Genomic DNA, 13,315 nt, shown 5'->3' on the forward strand with positions numbered 1-13,315 from the left:
TTCCAGGCATGGAGAACTGCCAATGCAAAGGCACAACGAGGGGTAACGGAATCTTTCCAACGACCTAGCTGGTTCTCCCCAACATCCTGACCAATCTATACTTGGAGGAAACATTTTTATCACGAAGCACTCGGCCCCTGGACCACAGCAGCAGCGGGCCACTAAAGGAATCTAGGCTGCCGGGAGGTTGTGGGTTTGCGAGTCTGCGCTAAGCTAGCAAGCTCCCCGGTGGGCCGGAGACGGCACGGAGCACTTCACAACCGGCTACATTAAGGCCAGTTCTAAACCTGCTCAAAGCCTCAAGCATAAGCTTCCCTGCAAGCAAAATGAACTTGGGGAGAAGCTGGAGTTACGGGACAACCAAGTCTCCCCTCCCTCCACCTGTTCCACTGGGGAGCCTAAGTCCCGCCCCCTTCTGGTCCCAGCCAATCGGCGAGCTCCGGGGGCGGACCACGTGCGGAGCGGGAGGCTGGATGGGGGCGGGGCGGCCGCCGCTCGAGGGTCAGGGGCGGGGAGCCAGGGCAGCCTCCTCAGTCGGTTGTGGAGGCGGCAGTAAGGGTCACGACTGCTGTGCTGGATCCGGCTCAGGGAGAGCGGTTTCTTCTCCGTGGACGGTGGGCTACGGGACACATCCACGACCCGCGAGGACCTCGATGTTCGCCCTGCGCACCCGCCGCTCCCCCGGTGAGTGTCGCGGGCCAGCCTTCCTCCGCCGCGGCTGTGGCCCCACCCAGCCCCCTCCTCAGGTCCCATCCCCCAGGCTCGGGGTCCGGGGCTGAGCTAGGGTGGAGGCCCCCGGGTGAGCTGTGCGGGCCTCCGCCGAGCCCTCGGGGAGCTCGTCCCGGGGTCGTCCTTCTCGGCTCGGCCCGTGCGGAGCTTCCCGCGACGGGACGGTACCGGACTGGACGGGGCAGCCGGTGTGGGACCGGCTGGCCTTAGAGGCGCCGTTGGCCGCCGCTCGCGGCACAGCCGCCCTCCCTCTCCTCTCCCCGGCTTCAACCTCTCGGACCAGAGGCCGGGCGACCCTCCCCACCCCGGGCGTCCCCGGGCCCCTCGGCCGGCAGTGTCCCCTGCCCGCCGCTTCTCCCGGCCTCTCTGGTCCGGGAACGAGAAGTCGGGGCCCCGCGCTCGCTGCGGGACGTGGGGGTGGGGAAGGGGGCTGGGGTGGGGGTGGAGTTGGGGGCTCTGGTAGAAGTCCATCGGGCAAACCCAGCGGATCCTGCGGGGCCTCGTGCGCCCGTTTCTCTTTCCTCGCGCGTTTCCTGAGTACGGTAGTGACCTGGAACCCTCGCCCCAGCCCCTGGGCCGTCCTGTTACCTGTGGAGCCTGGGACGGGAGAGGCGTCTGCTGCATCCCCTTCCCTTCTCCCTTTCTCTGCTTTCTCCCTCCTTCCTTCCTCCTTCTCTCCTTTCCTTACTTTTTCCTTCCTTCCCTCCCTTTTCCTTTTTCCCCTCCTTCCTTTCTTCCTCCCTTCTTCCTTTCCTCTTTCTCCCGTGTCTCTCTCTCTCCCCTCTCCTTTCTTCCTCTGCCCCCTCCTTTCAAGCCTCTTCTCTTCCCTCCTTCCCTGCCCCACTCTTTCCTTCCTCTCCCCCTCCCCCCGCCCTCCTGTTTGTGTTTCCTGAAGCCCGCTTGCTGCCCTCCCAGCTCCATTTCCATTCTGGGCTGTGGAATGAGCTGTGTGGCCGCTTGGCCGCGGCTCGGAGTGAGGCTGGAGCCCCTGGCCGCCGGCTAGTTAGAAATTGGAGAGATTCCGAATTCGCCGGAGTCGTGGGTGGGGCTCGGGAGCTTCCTCCCGGGAAAAACGTGAGCAGCTCCCGTCGCCCTGGCGGCAGTGGTGGGGGGCCGGTCCCGGGAGACCCAGCTCTGCTTTAAAATCGCTTTGGAAGAGCCGCTTCGGTCCCGGTGACGTGGAAAGGCACCTCAGCGTGCCGGGTATCCTGGACCGAAACGTTTTGGGGCTGTGCATTTTGGATTATTTTATATTTGGGGGGAAGTGGGGGGAGGAAGACAGCTAGTGATAGCCCCCCCCCCCCCGCTACTGCTGAGACTGTCTCGCGTATCTCACGTAGTAAGAACCTACTTCGCCGCAAAAATGTGTTGAAAGAGCAGGTTTCTGAAATCACAGGCGTATTTTTTCTTTTTTTTTTTTTTCTGAGGAAAAAATTGAGATGGAGGTGTATAGATGTCGATATTGGGCCGTTTTACAGCATCGGTTGATTTCTTAAATTGAAATATTTCCATTCTAAAGTACCTGGGTGTTTTTTATTTTTATTTTTTTGTGGGAGAAATACTTGTGACGCAAGCCATAGCTAGAATGTTGTAGGAAAAGCCATCCGTAAGATCAGAGCTGAAAGGGACTTGAGATTGTCCGTTCCGTTTTGCTCGGAGGTGGAAGTGGGGCACAGAGCAGTTTAAGTGATTTACACAAATTCTTATCATACTCTTCGTATCAGAATCGGGATTTGAATCTTTGGCCCTAGACTAGAGCCTTTGTCCTCCCCATTGAACCACACTGCCTCAGGTGAAGTTAGTATTCTCCTAGTGTGGTGTCCAGAGCCCTGGATTTGGAGTCCGAGGCCCTAGTTCAAACCTTGGCTTTCTGTGCCTGCTGGCGGTTGAATGACCTTTGTTAAGTCAGTCTCCCCTGGTCCCACCTTAGTTTTCTCATCTGAGAGAGTGAATAGCCTGAGCTAAAGTTTCTTCTAGTTCAAAATTCTCCAATTGCAGGTCTGTAATAAGGCATTTTTGCATCTGTAATACACTTTTGATATCTGCATTCAGCCAATCAACAAACATTTAGGAATCACTTAACTCTGTGCCAGGTACTTTGCTAAAACTCTGGGGCTCCCAAGAAAGGGAACAACAATCTCAGTTCTCTAAGGGCATGCCTTCTGATGAAGGAGACAGCATGTAAATAGAGAAATAACAGATGTTTGATTTAAAAGTTACAACATTACAGAAAAGATAGCAGTAATATTTTGGTTAGCTATAAGGGCTGGGGGGTGAAAAGGGTTCCATGCAGATTTTGGGAGAGTTGCACAAATGTTTTTTGTTCAGTTGTCTGTTTGCACAGCTCAGACTTCACCTGGGAGCTCTTTGGTAGGTCTCTGAAAGTGGTGGTCATCATTTCTGTATTTTTTCTTCATAATCTACAAATACTTTGGCTTTGAAGTGAAGCAATAGGAGAGTTAGCATAAAAACATGTACCAGTTTAATGTGGAAATATTTTTATAATTGTAATTTCCTGTGGAAACTCAATTTTCAGTTAAGAAACTGCACTGGTGAATATTCATACAGGAAAGTACATCAAGTCCCAAGTTTTTCAGTCTTTCTCTTAGTTTGCTGTTAAGGCCAGATGCTAGGAGAAAGCTGGATTGAATACCGTATCTGATACTAGTAACTTGGTGTGTGACCCTGGGCCGTGAGTCCTGCCATGTGCCAGGCATCGTCCTAAGCCCAGGGGAGAGAAAGAGAAGAGAAATGGTCCTTGTCCTCAAGGAGGTCCTATTCTAAATGGCAGTGACAACCTATACATGCATGAGTCTTTACAGGATATGGACAAAGTGAATCCAGGGTAGATTAGGGAGGAAGAGCACTACCATTGAAAGCATCAGGAGAGACCTCATGTAGAAGGTGGCACTTCAGCAGAGCTTTGAAAGAAAGCAAGGGGTTCCAAGAGGTGGAGATAAGGAGGGAGAATGTTTCAGGCAGGGGAAGTAGCCAGGGCAAAAGCACCAGAAATGGAGGGCTATTTGAGCAACAGTCAAGAGGCCAGCTTGGCTTGGAGTAGAAGAGTGACGTGGTTCGAGCTGAGCTTTAGGAAAATCGTTTTGGTGTCTGTTTGGAAGAGGGAGTAGAGTGAGGGGAGACTTGAGGCAGGAAGACCAAAGGGGAGGTGAGAGGTGATGGGAACTTGAGCTAGAGTGGTGAGATGAGAAGGGGAGGTTGGGCCATAGAGATGTCATAGGAACAAGATTTGGCAACTGATGGAAGTACAGAGGGTGAAGGAAAGAGGTTGTGTCTTCATCAGAGAGGGAAATAGCTTTCATGAGCATGCCTCTCCCACTTTTATTCCTTGTGCCATGTTTATTGTCCAGGAGACTTTAAATAGGGTTTTCTTTCAAGGAACTTGAATGATTTTGATGAAGAAATCAAGGGTAAAACTTTTTAAAACTCTTCCTTGGAGCTGTGCTAAATGCTGGAGATAAAAATACAGACAAGGCAGACAATCCTGCACCCAAGGAGTTTACATTTTTATGGGGGGAGACCAACCCATAAAGGACAGCCTGAAAGCTGAGAGTGGGGTTGGAGTATTCCTAGTTTGGAAATGGCCAGCAAGTGAATGAGCTGGTGTGGAGTCAAGCATGGCAGCTCTAGAATCCAAGACTCTGTGGGAGGAGAACGAGGATGATGGCCAGTGCTACAGTGGCCTTGATTCTGGTAGAGATGACTGGAATGGGTGATTTTGTACAGAAAGGAGAGTTTGCATAGAGATCCATTATTAATGTACTCTTACTTGCCTTTTTTTGGATATTAATAAGGTTTGAGATTTTTTTTTCATGTTTTTGGTACTTTCTTTTTCAGACACCTTGTATATATCAGTTCTTCAACATCCTCAAACTTGTGTTACCTCTAGCATGAATCTCTGCTCTATTTACTTGGTCCAACTCTGGTTGCTTTTCTCATCTCTTTCTCATCTCATTTCTGTCTCCCCTTTAGGGATATCTGAGAATGTGATCCTAGGAGATCTAACTGTGGGAGTTAACAGTGCTTTTGATGGCTAACATGATTTTATTGATTTTTACCAAATTAAGCAAATTAATGACCCCATAAAATTGGAACAAATTTACATCATTTTTATTTTAGAACATAGATCCAAAATAAAGGCTCTTCATTCTGGAAAGATGAAGTCTAAAGGGAGGAATGTTATACATTCATTATTTGAGCAATGTATGGTGAACATGGATATACTCACCATTTTAGGAAATATAGATTAAAGGGCATTCCTGAGCTTGAAAGGGTTTAAGATAAAAGAGCACATTTTACTGTGGATAAACTTAGAGAAATTTCTACCCACAAAGTTGTACAGGTTAAAGATAAAAGTCTTCAAGGACAATTTAAACGAATTGATTATTCACAGGTAGATGTTGTGGAAAAAATAAGGTTACTTTAAAGTTCACCATTAAGGCTTGAGGTGCTGCCCTGAAAGGCAACCATGCCTTCTCCCAGACTGTTTTCTTATTCTCAGGAATAAAGTAATGAGAACCTAATAATATTTATTATATTCCCATGTACTTAATAATTGTCTTCTTTTTTCTTAAAGGATTTTTGTTTTCTCTTACCTTATAGACTTACTAAATGGGTTTCAGAAGCATTGCAATAACTGAGATATTGTGGCAGAACAGGGGAAGCAGCAAGTGGATTATCATTTGCCTAATTCTATGAAATCTTTTTGTTCTTCCTAATTCTGGAAACTAGGGAATGGTGCACTGCACCAAGAGCAGCTCTTTGAACTGCATAAATTCCAATCCAAATTGCTGTAACCGCACCATTATTGATCCCGGAGTACATCAGGCAGTTGGTCAGTGATGCCAGGAGGCTTGCAGAATTGTTGTTCTGTTTGAAAGAAGCTATGCTCTCAGAAGACATGTACCAGCTATTTTGTCTTAGAAGTACCCCAGGAATAGAAAACCAAATCTGTAACTAGTTATGCTTATGTGTAGCTAGGACTGTTAGTAACAGAATTTCTCTTCTGTTATTTAGTGTGCTTTATTACTACTTTTTTTTTAACGTGATCTATGTTTATGTGAAGTGGTAGTTGTGATTCTTGGGTGCTTTGCTTCCTTACTCAAGAACAGTGCCTGTTTCAGATAGAGAGGGATTTATAGTTTGATATTTTAAAGTTAACTTTAACTCAGTTCATTGGTTGTTAATAGACTAATGGCTTTACAATTCAAAAACACATTGTTTGCATTTTAGCCTAGATTCAGTTTCTCATAGTGTTAGAAATTGTCCAAGATAATCAAATTTGATTTACTTTCTTCTTCCCAAATTAGACTTGTTTCAGTTAAGCTCTCCATTTTCTTATATTAAAGAATAGTCATAGGTTTTAATCTTTACACAGAAGGATAGAAATGACTCTAAAGATTTATCCCAGGAAATTTGTCTTGGGAAAAATTAGGCATTTTGCAGGGAAAATATACTCCTAAAAGCAATCGGCAAGCCATTTATCAGTTCCCTAGAATGTGCTAGGCACTGCTATGTAGTAGAAATACAAAGATAAAAATAAAACCATTCTAGCTCTCAAAGGGCTTACTCTTCGTTGGCAAATACATAACATAAAAAATTTACAAATATAGATAACATAATTTTGAAGAAAAGGCACTAAAACTGGGGAATCAGGAAAACTTCAAGGAGAATGTGTTGTTTAGCAGAACATTGAAAGAGACAAGAGGTTTTAAAAGCCAGAGGTGAGGAGGGTGCTCATTCCAGGCATGGGGAGAGCCAATTGAAAGGCATGGGGATGGAATATTGTATGTGAGGAACAGCACAAAGGCCAGTTTGACTGGACTATTAGGGTGTAGTAATGGAAAGGCCGGAGTCTGGTTGTGCAAAGGGCTTTCAAAGACAAACAGCATTTCTGTCTCAATCTACAGGCAAAAGAGAGCCACTGAAGTCAGAGAATAGAATAGGAGAGTGACATGGTCAGTTGTGTGCTCTAAGAAAATCACTTTAGTAGCTGAGTAGAAGATGGATTAGAGCAAAAAAAAAAAAAGGATTTGAAGATTTAGAAGGTCATTAGGATAGACTAGGTGAGAGATGTTGAGAACCTGAATTAGGGAGGTGGGCGTGAGAGGAAAGTGGCTATGAGAGATTTTGGGATGAGAATGGATAAGATTTGGCAAGTGATTGGATGTGTGGGATGAGAAGAGTAAGGAGTCAAGGATAGTGCCCAGTTTGGGACCATCTTCTGACTCATAAGAATGATGGTAACCTCAGCAGAAAGAGAGATGGTTTTGTGAGGAAACATAATGTGATATAGTGGATAGGTTGGTGGACTTGAATTCAGGAGGACTTGAGTTGAAATCCAACCTCATATTTTTACTAGTTATGTGACTCTGAGCATGCCACTTACCTTCCTTCTGTAGAGCAGTTCCTTCATCTGTAAAATGAGGTTAAAATTGCCATTTCCTTCTCTAGCTGATTTTTACAGGTGAGGAAACTGAGGCAGACAGGATTAAATGACTTGTCCAGGGTCACACAGCTAGGAAGTGGTTTAGGCTTGTTTTGAGCTCAGGTCTTCCTGACTCCAGGCCAGCACTTAGCTGCCCAGTTATCTACACAGATGATAATTGAACTAATAAGAACTAATGAAGTCAACAAGTGAGAGATTGTAAAGAGAGAAGAATAGATGGCCCTTAATAGAGCCATGGGGTTACAGCCACACTTTGGGGTCATCAGGTGGGCATTGAATCATTGTTGGTGAATGCAAAAGTACACTCAGAGAGGTAGGAGGATAGCCAGGGCATAGCAGTGTCACTAAAATCAGGAGGAAAAAAGGATGGTTAACAGCCTTAGAGGCCATAGTCAGCAAGGGTGAAGATGGAGGAAAGGTGATCAGATGTGCCAGTTGAAGCTGGATCTCTAGCTGATAAATTACTCTTAGATTCTTGATTGGGTGATAAATCTGGGGAAGACAAACCTCAGAAGAGGAAGCCTTGCTGAGTGATGGGGGCAAAGGGAAAGCCTTGAAGACACAAGAAGTGTTCCCCCCTCCAGAATGAGTGTGTTATGGAATTAGGACAGGGGTGGCCATGGATGCCGTGTTTTATGAGGGGAGCAGGATCTCTGAGAGTGCTGGAAAAAGGGAGGAGGGATGGAGGGAGAGGGACTTAGGTCTGTTGTCTCATTTTATGTGTAGATAGTTGTCTTACGTTCTCAAGTTCTCAAAGAAGACCCTGACATCAGGGAAGTGATGATGGCATGACATGCAAGTGAATTGGATTTAAATGAGGGAGAGCTGTGCAGTCACCAGCCTCTTTTCTCAGTGAAGCCTTTGGTTGGAGTTTATCAGCATAAAAATTATTAGCCATTCCTGTTACTTTTGACTATGAAAGGTTGAGTCGTTTTTGTTTTGTTTTTTAATGCCTCTCCAAGGAAAACATGCAGTGTATATCTTTGAGGAATAATTCTTTTGGCAAAACCTGTGAATTAGTTTCACGGCCATGGGGTTCAGGACATCTTGTGATGAGATCCTGTGGAGTTTTTTGATAGGGCATTTCTTGTAACACAGTATGTATTTTATACTGAGAGCAGACAACGTTATCTTCTGAATAATGGGAAAATTTTTTAAGATGCATCTTAGATTTTAACTTTGATAATGATTTTCAATTTATGGTGTACTTCTGAACCTTTCCCTACCTCACAGTATTATTGTGAGAATCAAATGAGATGATGTCCAAAATGCTTTGAAAATTAAAAGTAATATGCAAATATCAGGTGATGTATTTGATTTCTAGCCCCATCAACCTAGCATATGTACCATTTGAGTTTGGGGACATCATGTAATAATCTGTGGTTTCAGTTTAGATTTGATAGTGAAGTGGCAATCTCTGAACATCTCATGAAAAGGCACTTTAATGTTTTGTTCTCCTGTGTATTGGTAATTAAGGTGGGACTTTTTTTAGAATGCTAAATTAATGAAGTGCTTTTGATTAAGTTTAACTAGTTGCAAAGCTCCAGACAAGCCCCAGACTCACACCCTTTTGCAAGGTGTGAATCCTTCTAGCCCTGAACAGAGTATAAAAACTCAGAAGTTACCATTTTTTCTGGGGCTCTCACTGGTGGAGGAGTGTTGATGTGGAGACTCTGGGCAGCTGTTGTTAAGAGCCTCCCCCTCCCCCTGCCCCACCTGCCTTGGAAAAAACCCAGAATGTTTGGTTTGGGGCTCTCGGTCACTGGAAGACTGGTGGGACTCCGAGAAAGCCATAGTAACTGCCCCTCTCTCCTAGATCCATTAGTTCTTTGGTAACTGAATTGTGAGTTGTTATGTTTATAATGTATGTTTGTATTTGCTCTGAAGTTCAGGTTGCTGGCTTTTCCTTTTAAACTATGTGAGTCATATTTGTATGTGTGATTAAAGTGAGATTGTTAACCCCTTAAAGTTACTTTCCTTAGTAAAGCAGATCAAAAGAACTTTGTGTTAGCAGCCTTGTGTGTGCTGGTTATTGCTGGTTTTACACAGCCACAGTGCTGCTAGCCAGATTGTTGCTACATCCTGTCAGGGAGCAGCAGAGTGTCCGTCACCTTATATTTTATCTTTTTCTCCACCTTTGACAGAAGGGATCCCTCATTTTCACAGTGTTAGTTACTTTTTCATTTTATTTGAAATATTTTAGTCTTTTAGTCTAGCGATAAGTAGATAGTTGTCAGTTTGAAAATCATGAAGGATTCATGATGAAAAATGCTGTCCACCTCCAGAGAAAGAACTGATGGCATCTGAATACAGACCGAAGCATACTGCTTTTCTTTTTCTTTCTTTATTTTTTTTGTTTTATTCAGCGTTTCTTCCCCAAAATAACTAATATGGAAATGTTTTACATGATTGCATATACATATACATACATTCATATATACAGTCACATACATATAGATATATACAAAAAATAGACACACACACATATCCTGTATTAGATTGCTTGCCATTTCAGGCAGGGGAGAGGGGAGGAAAAGAGGGATAGAATTTGAAAGAAAAAGTTTAAAAAATCCCAAACAACAAATATTAAAAATTGTTTTTAAAAAAATAAAAACATTACTTGTAGACTCTATTTCTGCACAAACTGAAATCATGTTTGGTGGCAATCATCCTCTCCCATTTGGAAAAATACATTGCTTTCATTTGGCAGGTTGAGAGAAACCCAGGGGCCCAGTCTTAGTAATTGTACTCCTGCAACATAAAAGGGAAGAAGTTGGAAGGAGAGCTAGCATGGAAGCAAATTCAAAAGAATTGGACTTTGGAAATATGAATTTATTTGCAGTTTAGTTAGAAAGTCTTTATATTATACACACACGTCTTTACATTTAGAACAAATATGTGGATTAATTGTCATCTTGAGTCTGAATGAATTAAATTTCAGTCATATAATAAAGCATAATGTAGTGGAAAGAGTGCTTGTAGTCTGGAGTCGGACCTGGATTCTAGTCTTTGTTTTTTATTAACTTACTTTGGGGAAAATCACACAGCTGCTATTTGGGGTATCAGTTTTCTCATCTCTTACACAAAGTGGTTGGACTAGGTGTAACATTCTGTGATTATTCAATTCATATTTTTGTTCAGATTGTAAAATTAGACATTTTAGTGAATATTTCATGTTCGGCAGGTAAAATTATTGCTGTAGAAGTAAAGATTTGCCAAATACACAGGATAAATATTGAATCTTTGATACAACTTAGGAAATTGTTCTACTTTTTTAGCTAGGATCTTTTTTAATGTGTATTTTTATGGTGGTAGTTTTTGTCAACGGTCTTGGTAGAACCCTGACATCTGGAATGCATTTCTTAGGATAAAACGTGTTGGTAAACTTATTTCTGAATACATATGTGTTCCTTTCTACTGATTTTTTTTCAAGGATATGTTGCACATGTTATTCTAATAGGCTGTACTTTGGTTGACTCCATTTTTTTTTTGGAGGCAGGGCAGTTGGGGTTAAGTGACTTGCCTAAGGTCACACAGCTAGTACATGTGTCAAGTGTCTGATTTGTCCGCATTTGAACTCAGGTCCTCCTGACTCCAGGCCCAGGTGCTCTACTCACTGCGCCACCTAGCTGCCCCTAAATTGGAAATAATTAAAAGAAGGAAGGCATTAGAATTAAGAGGAGTAGGTAAGAGCTTCCTTTGGAAGATGGGATTTTAGTTGAGACTTAAAGGAAGCCAGGGAAGTCAGTAGTCAGAGATGAGAAGGGAGAACAGGCCAGGCATAGAGGACTATAGCAAGCGTGTCAGGTGTCTGAGGCTGGATTTTCACTGCACCACCTAGCTGCCCCGACTCCAATTCTTGAAATTTATATGTGGACAAATTGATTTGGGCGATTAAGAGTGTCCTTTGTTAGGAGTGGTTATGTAGGAATTCTTACGTGACTTATTTTCAGCAAAAGGTTGCTAATGTAGTCTTTTTATGCTTGTAGCAGATGTGGAGTCTGCAGTTTTAGATCTCTATCCAGTATCATTAAAGCATATTATGAATAATTACAGGGTGAATTTTGCATCTTATGTTGAAATGCCGAAGCACTCAATTATGCATGTGCTTAAAGTTTAATTACAACACAGTAGATGAATACATTTGCAGTATAACTACTAATTCAAGTTTGTGGTTAGTGACTACCTTTGGTGTATATTATTGCATATTTCAGTGGTTCTGTCTAGCTAACTTTAATTAATGAAAAGCTTTTAGGTGGTATCTGGTTTCCCAAATTAATTTTATATAGTTGATAATGCTTTAGATATTTATGATTTTTGTCTTCAAAATGTACTTGAACTTATTTCCTAATAATAAAGTTCAGATTTTTCAATATGCCTTCGTTAAGGAATTTATATTGCGTAAGCACCAATATGGAAACCGTTGCTTTAGGAAATGAATTATATATAATAGGAATGTTGGTTTCAGCAAACATTGAATTTGAAGTGGGATGTCATAAGACAAAATTGGACTCTCAAACACATTCCCTGTTATCTTCTCTCCAAATCTGTTCATTCTTCTGACCTTTTTTTCATTCAGTAAACTGACTTCATTATTTCAGATGATGGAATCTTATTCAAACCTTAATTTATTTTTTACCTCATTTTTTCTTATCTCTCTGATCTGTTCAGCTGTTGTCTCCCTGCTAAATCCTTTTCCTCCTCTCAGTACCATCAGCCTAAAGACCCTCCTTTTTCTCTCCTTTTTATACTCCCAACTATTACAGTAATGCTCTGACTGTTCTTTTCAGGATCAGCCACTCCTCCACTTTAGCCTTCACGTTGTTGCCAGGCCTATTTCCCTGCTGAGTGAGTAAAGTGCTTTTGTAAATATCAAAATGCGTTGTGAATGTGAACTATTCCTTCTTGCCTTCTCTTCATCTACTTCTCCCCTCTTAATTATGTGATCAGCACTTAAACAATTAGGAAACCAAACCAAGTGGGGTTGACTGCCAATGTATATTACTTGTCTTTGTTGAGGACTAGTCTGTAGAGAGTCCTATGAACAGAAGATTGTCTCAGAACTCCTGAAATCTTTGACCATGGCAATTGTGAAGCAAAAGGAAAAAAATTATTCCTTCTAGAAATTCTTTAGTGGATAGCCTGGTATTCAAGGCCCACAGGTGCCCCCCAACTTTACCAGTTTTATTTCATGTTACTTCTTCTGTATGCTCTAGAAACCTCTGTCCCCAGAACAAACCCTGCTCTTTCCCAACTCTGTTTTTGCTCATATTGTTTCCTGTGTTGGAATGGACTCCCTTGAATTCTTCCTTCTCCTTTAAAACCCACCATCCAAGCCTGAAGACTTGCCTGATTCCTCCCTAGTCATTAATGACTTCTCTCCCTTCCCTAGTTTTCATGTTAGGCTTTATGTATTTCTAATGCCTATCTTTAACACTTCCAGGGTTCTTGTCATTGTATCCTGCCTGCATCATCCACAGTGACTAAAGGCCCTCTTACAGGGTATACTGGATAAAGAAAGTTCCATACAATAGATGAAAGCTGAGAAGTCAGAAGATGTTAGCTCAAGACAGTGCTATAGGGGCACCTGAAGAATGACCTAGTAGCATTAACTGTCTTTTTAAAAGGATGGGGTTAGGTGTACAGTGCACAGAGTTTTGGGCTTGGCACTCAGGAGGATTTGAGTTCAAATCCAACCTCAGATACTCACTAGCTATGTGACCCTGTGTGAGTCACTTCATTTCTGCCTGCCTCGGTTTCTTTATAATAGTGAGAATTAAGAGATAATAATTGTAAAGCTTTTAGCACAGTGCTTGACACATAGTAGGTACAGCATAAGTCTTAGTTGTTGTGGTGGTAGGTAGTGGTAGTAGTGATGGTGGGACCCATAGAAGTGAAGTGACTTGATCTAGGCCGCTTACCTCATTGAGCACCCAACCCGGTCTAGAACTTGTAGGCCACCCAGCTAATTTAGTGTCAAGCCTGGTCTATAACCAGGTTTGTTCCTACCTAGTCTAGTTCAATTCTTCTGCTTCCTGCATAATTAATATAGTTAGTTAGGTTGCTCCCTTATAGATCTTCAGTAGTTTTAAAGTTCTTTCTCACTTCATTCTTACATTT

The 13,315-nt window shown here is 42.9% G+C and overlaps 1 protein-coding gene across 1 annotated transcript in view; it reads left to right on the plus strand.

The window, feature by feature from the left end:
* Nucleotides 1-469: 469 nt before the first annotated feature.
* The window catches only part of LOC118856333 (rho GTPase-activating protein 29-like), a 76,208-nt gene continuing 63,362 nt past the window's right edge, over nucleotides 470-13,315 (plus strand). The window contains exon 1 of the mRNA XM_036766593.1: nucleotides 470-684. The gene's annotated coding sequence lies outside the window, so the exon portion shown is untranslated. The remainder of the gene's footprint in view (nucleotides 685-13,315) is intronic.

This window comes from Trichosurus vulpecula, chromosome 7 (assembly GCF_011100635.1).
Source record: "Trichosurus vulpecula isolate mTriVul1 chromosome 7, mTriVul1.pri, whole genome shotgun sequence".
NCBI lineage: Eukaryota > Metazoa > Chordata > Mammalia > Diprotodontia > Phalangeridae > Trichosurus > Trichosurus vulpecula.